This window comes from Dreissena polymorpha, chromosome 5 (genome assembly GCF_020536995.1).
Source record: "Dreissena polymorpha isolate Duluth1 chromosome 5, UMN_Dpol_1.0, whole genome shotgun sequence".
NCBI classification, from domain to species: Eukaryota; Metazoa; Mollusca; class Bivalvia; order Myida; family Dreissenidae; genus Dreissena; species Dreissena polymorpha.
The window spans coordinates 74,993,093-74,998,956 of record NC_068359.1 but is presented as its reverse complement, the minus strand read 5'-3'; positions in this window follow the sequence as shown (position 1 = coordinate 74,998,956).

The window sequence follows — 5,864 nt, the reverse complement described above, 5'->3', positions numbered from 1 at the left end:
TTACTAGAGAACGGCAAATGCTACTAGGTGCTTTGTTATTATTTTAAAAAGTAGTTTCAGCTATGTAAACTAAGATTTAATACTAAGCAAGAGTAACGATATTTAGAAGTCACGTACTTGTTCATGTCAAAGATGTTTTCGATAAATATTTTAAAACCGCGTTTGATACAAAAACGCCATATGATTTAAAAACTGAAGTGGCTGATGAGTATATGTGTGCACGTATGAAGATGAGTCATTTTATTGAGCAAAGCACATTCCTTGTATTTAGGACGCTTCTTATTTTCTGAGCGCACCATGCACACGCTCGCTGGTTGATTTAAATAATACACTACACGTCTCTGAACTGTGTTTTGTCGTTGTTCGCATTGGACTTTACAGTCCTAAATTGAAAAAAGATTAACGCAACAATGTACACTTCTTAATCTCTTTGAAGCCTAAAATGAAAACAATTATTTATATAACAACGAATGATATACATTATCCTGCATTAAACAAAGACATTTTCCGAAAATATAAAGCGAAAGCACTGCATTCAATGTATTTAGCATAATAAAACAACAATATCCAATAAAATCGTAAGTGTCATGGGTTGATTGTATTATTTCGTCGTTAAAGCGTGTTTTGAATGACGTTATAAATGAGTCCAATATTGTTTAGTAAGTATGGTGTGAACCTCTCATAAGGTTTGAGTCGTTAACAGACATTGATATATTGTACTTCAGATGTCCCAAAATGCGTTACGAAAGCACGGTTAGGCGTCAACTTTTCTACTTAGCACTGGTTAAGTTCTTGTTCGTTGCAATTTGTTCTCCAGTTGAAAATATATTTATTGAATAAATATACAAAATGTGGAAAGCGCATACTGACACACGAGTTAAGACTCCTTGCGTTTACGTAAAAAAGTGTATGACTAATATTTTATGTTTTAAATTTTTTTATTGATGTTATTAAGGTACTGCTATGTAAGTAAGAAAATAAGTTTACGGTTTTTAATCGGTACGCGTCATTTTCAAAATGTGCGCCGTTTTCGTTTACCGCCGTTTTAATATTGAAAAACAAGCATTTTCGGTTAGTTATGGTGAAAAATGCACTTAATATGTATAAAGCTTTTCACGATAATCATTAATTCGGAATGATTTATTCATTTGGTTCGGCTATCTTTAAATACGCGCTATTGCTCTTTTGTTACGTAGAATATCTGTGGTATTTCCTGTATTCGATAAAATAAAACATATGTGATCCGTTTATAACATCAAATACGTATAACACATTCATTCATGTATTGTGTCACGTTCGTCAAAATAGTAATCATGTGTCACTTTTAATTTACACTTTTGTCAACAAAACAAAACCGTATAGTATAAATAGAAAAACGAAACAAAACGGAACACTAACTCCAGTCTAAGCGGGAAGGTCCAATTTTATCCTCTCATCAAGTGATTTTTGTAAAACGACACGTGTTATCCATACTTATTCATCTTATACGTGTTTTTCATACTAATTAAGTATTTGGAGATTCTGTATTCCTTTGTTTAATTACGCGTGTTTCCATGCGTATATAAGTATACGCGTTGTCCATACTTATAAAATGTATGTTGAATCTTTATTTTTTGTTATTTAACGTGTTTTTCATACTCATACGTATTATACTTAAACTTGTTTTACATGATCATATTTGTTAAACTTATGCGTGTTTTTTATTCTGTAAAACGTCTAGAGAGTCTGTATTAGTTTAGCCAATTTATACGTGTTTTCCATTTGACGGCAGTTATGCCATTGTAAGCCAGCCACTGATGTCAAAGATGAGACCAGTGTGGTTGGTATGGCAAAATCAAGAACATGAACGTCCGCAATTACGAGGTTGAGAAAAGAACGGTCAACTAAATAGTGAAGATTGGAGATGGTGAATTGTACAAAACGGTAGACTATATCGTGAATAGTGGGGATATAAAATAGTACTGAACGGTCGATATATGGTGAAGATCGGAGACTGAGTTTCGTTAACGGCTAAAGAGAATTTATATAGCTTAACACTTGGAAATTAACTTGCGTGAATATTAGAATATACACTATACTATATTGTTTACTGTTACACGTTAATTTGTTGACTATAATGATCTTGAAAAATACTTTGGCATACCTACTTACCTAAAAATATAGCAGTATACTATATTGCTTACTGTATAAACTAAAGCTGTTGACGAGAATTAATATAACTAAATACTCGGAAATTAACTTATGGCAAAATTAACAATATTGTACAGTATGTTGACTGTATTACGTAAAGCTGTACACGACAATGGATATAAAATACACTCGTACATCAACATACAGCGTACATTTCAGCGGGGTTTTCAGGGGTTTACCAACGGAATAAGCACAATGTAAACACACCGTTAAGAAATTTATTTTTTAAAATAGCTCAACTTATTGAAATACAATTGCTTACATCTTTCGCGCATAAAATACCGATTTTCTTCAAGTTCGTGTCGGTATCTTAAGATTTAAGAATTAATACGTCTGAAATAAATACCACAATATCACGTTGCGTGCTTCATGACCGTGATTTTGAATGCTAAATACACATCAATCATTTGGCTAAGAACACACGCATATTTAATAAAGTCATCAGTAAACTGTCGTTTATGCAATAAATGAAATTCTTCAAAAACATTTTTTTAACTGTTTTTGTTAAAAATGCACAACTTACCGATGTGTTTAAATTCAAAAACGTTTAATGTTGAATCACACAACATCACGTGTTCGTTCCCCCTGACATATGGAAATTTACACTGTGATACTTGAATCGTTTACTGTATATTAAGAACTTATATTTACCATGAATGTGTCTATTAAACTGTATTTAAAATAACTGTATATAACACCTAGATCAATTATAATACAACACTAAGTGAAATCCATGTTAAACACATTTGAAAGCAAAATAAAAATCGTCGCGGGAATCTTTAAACTAGAGTAACCCATCGCAAACTGATAAAAGTAATCATCACTTAAACATAGTGAGGCATATTCTTGAAGAACTAATAATACGAATCATCAGTTCAACATAGTGATACACATTTTTAAAGTACTTTTCTTAATAACAACTTTTGAAATAAGTATTTAATAGTCGTATAGTTAAATTAATTAACCTCCAAAGAATTCAAGTAAGATTGAACCAACTTTTCCAGAAATTATCAGCAAACGATAATACGTAATGACCCTCGTCCTTGGGGGACCTGTAGTAAATGTATTTGCGTAAAGTGTTTTCAGTCCGTTCAGGCTAAACTGGGACGATACTTTCCGCATAAATTTATTTTTTGTTTAAACCAAGCTCTCTCTTAAACGAAAATCAAGTGTAGGCCGACACTGGTTTCAATATTTACACACACGCATTTAACCCCGATTTTCCCGGAGCGAGTTTCATGTCAAAAACATAAATTTAAACGACGATATAAGACTGCGCGTAACCATTTTATTGAAAGTAATTTTGGTTGTTTTATTTGTCAATAGACAACTGAAAATGAGAAAAAACAGAGAGTACTGGATTACCGATTAATGCATACAATCGTGACTTAAGAAACCTAACGAACTAGCCTTGGTGTGTTACAGCTGATATTTATATGTTTGTCAGCTTTATGTGTGTTTTTATGATTATTAAATGTACTAGTTCGCATATGGACTAGTTTTGTTTTTGAATAAGTGTGTTATGTTGATACGTTCTCTTTCAGTGTGGTTGTGTATAACTGCATGGCACTCGTGAAAACTTCAGTCCCATGGATGCTGTACTCAATGACACAACGGTCTATGAAATGGGTTACATGTTTGCAACCGAGTCCATACATGCCGACAAGAAGGTTGCCGCCTATTATAACTTGTATATTATTTGAGTCTCGTTCTGGGAAACTGGACTTTGCCCATGTGCGTAAAAGGTAATTCTAGATTAGCAGATCCACTCAAGCTAATAAGTGACGACACGTTCCGCCGGAATTGGAGTTTGAACAAGTGATGAAACTTTACGACCATAAATTATGACCAGTTTTCCGCGGCATTTTAAAAGCAAAACAAAAATATGATAAGGGCATCATTTAGCGTGCATGTCATATAATATCTCTTAGCCTTAAAGAGATATTAGTAAATGTAATATTAATATAGCACAAGCGGAAAAAGCCTTACATTAACCGTAACTGCACTTTTATATACAGTTTCAAGCACGGTGTCTAGTTAGGGGCTTTGAAATCAACGCACGAGATATTTGCCTGTATTATCTCCAGCATTAATACATGCAGTGCTATATACAATAACTTAAACGGTATCTATTGACTGTGCGTGTATACAATGCGTGATATAGTTACCTGTATGCCCTGCAGTTTTCAGAACTACAGTGCTATATACAGGTACTTGTACGGTACCTATTGATAATGCTTGAATACAATACATGACATAATTAACTTTATGTCCTCCGGTTGTCACAACTGCAGTGATATATAAAGTTATTTCAATGAACAGTTAGACATAAGTATATTGTTCAAGGCATAATACACATATCAGATTTCATCAATAGCATTCGGTTTGCGATGTGCAAGCTCCACATCCATTTAAAAACAACTGTTAGGCGTACCTGATAAATCGCTGTTTATGTGCATCGTTTTTACGGAAAACAACTTTTTTATTGATATCCTAGTTTTGTTCTCGGCTCCTTTTCTCAATTCAATGCATACATGCTACCAACTCTTCATGACGATCAGGAAAAGTAGTATCACATGTCAAACACATTTCAACAAACAATAATTGAATACGTTCCTCCTTTTCGTATTATATCTTTTTGTGATTCAACACAATGTTCTGTCAAAAATTACATGTGTGAATGTTTTTGCAGCTATGTTAATAATTAAATTCCAAACGTTTATTAAAGGGGCCTTTTCACGTTGAGGTAAATTTACAAAATTGAAAAAAGTTGTTTCAGATTCGCAAATTTTCGTTTTAGTTATGATATTTGTGAGGAAACAGTAATACTTAACATTTACCATGCTCTAAAATAACCATTATAATTATGCATCTTGTGACGATTTAAAAAAACCGAAAATTATAAAGCGTTGCAACGCGAAACGAATTAATAATTTGGAGAGTTCTGTTGTTGTCGTTATATTCTGTGAAACTGCGATGATTGCTTGTATAAAGTATAAAATACATCATACATAGTAGCCTGAAGGATGGCCGAGTGGTCTAAGTGGGTACTACTTTTACTCCAGGACTCCAGGGATCAGTGGTTCGAGCCCTGTTGAGGGTTACCTTTTTTCTTTTTTAAATTTTATTCTTGATGTTTTACTGGAGCTTTTTATGCCTAATGTTTACATTTATCAATATAAAACTTTTTATGACACACTTCAAAACATGCCAAAATCAGTGAAAAGGCCCCTTTAAAACATATATAAACTTTGACATCACCTAAATCTCTGCATGTGCATTTAACAAGTGCATTTAGTAACAGCATTGCTGAATTATATTGACCTTCGCATATCACAAATACTGTATTTTTTTATATAAAATAGTTCACACGTGACCGCAATCACATCCGTAGAGAAGTTGCGAAGGTAAATATGCAGCCATTATAAGCTAAATGAATAACTAAAGATAAGTCTCGGATAATAAATTCCGTATGATTTTTTCAGCTTGACTATGACCTTCCTTTACACTTTCGAAATAGTGTGTATGCATGTTATGTCACTCACTGATCATAGCAAATCATGACAAATAAGTAAATATTAAAAGCAGATACCGTTTAAAATAATATTACAAGACATAATACTTGCTCACATTCCAATAAAGTCGTTACATGGCTTATTTGTAAATTACCATTG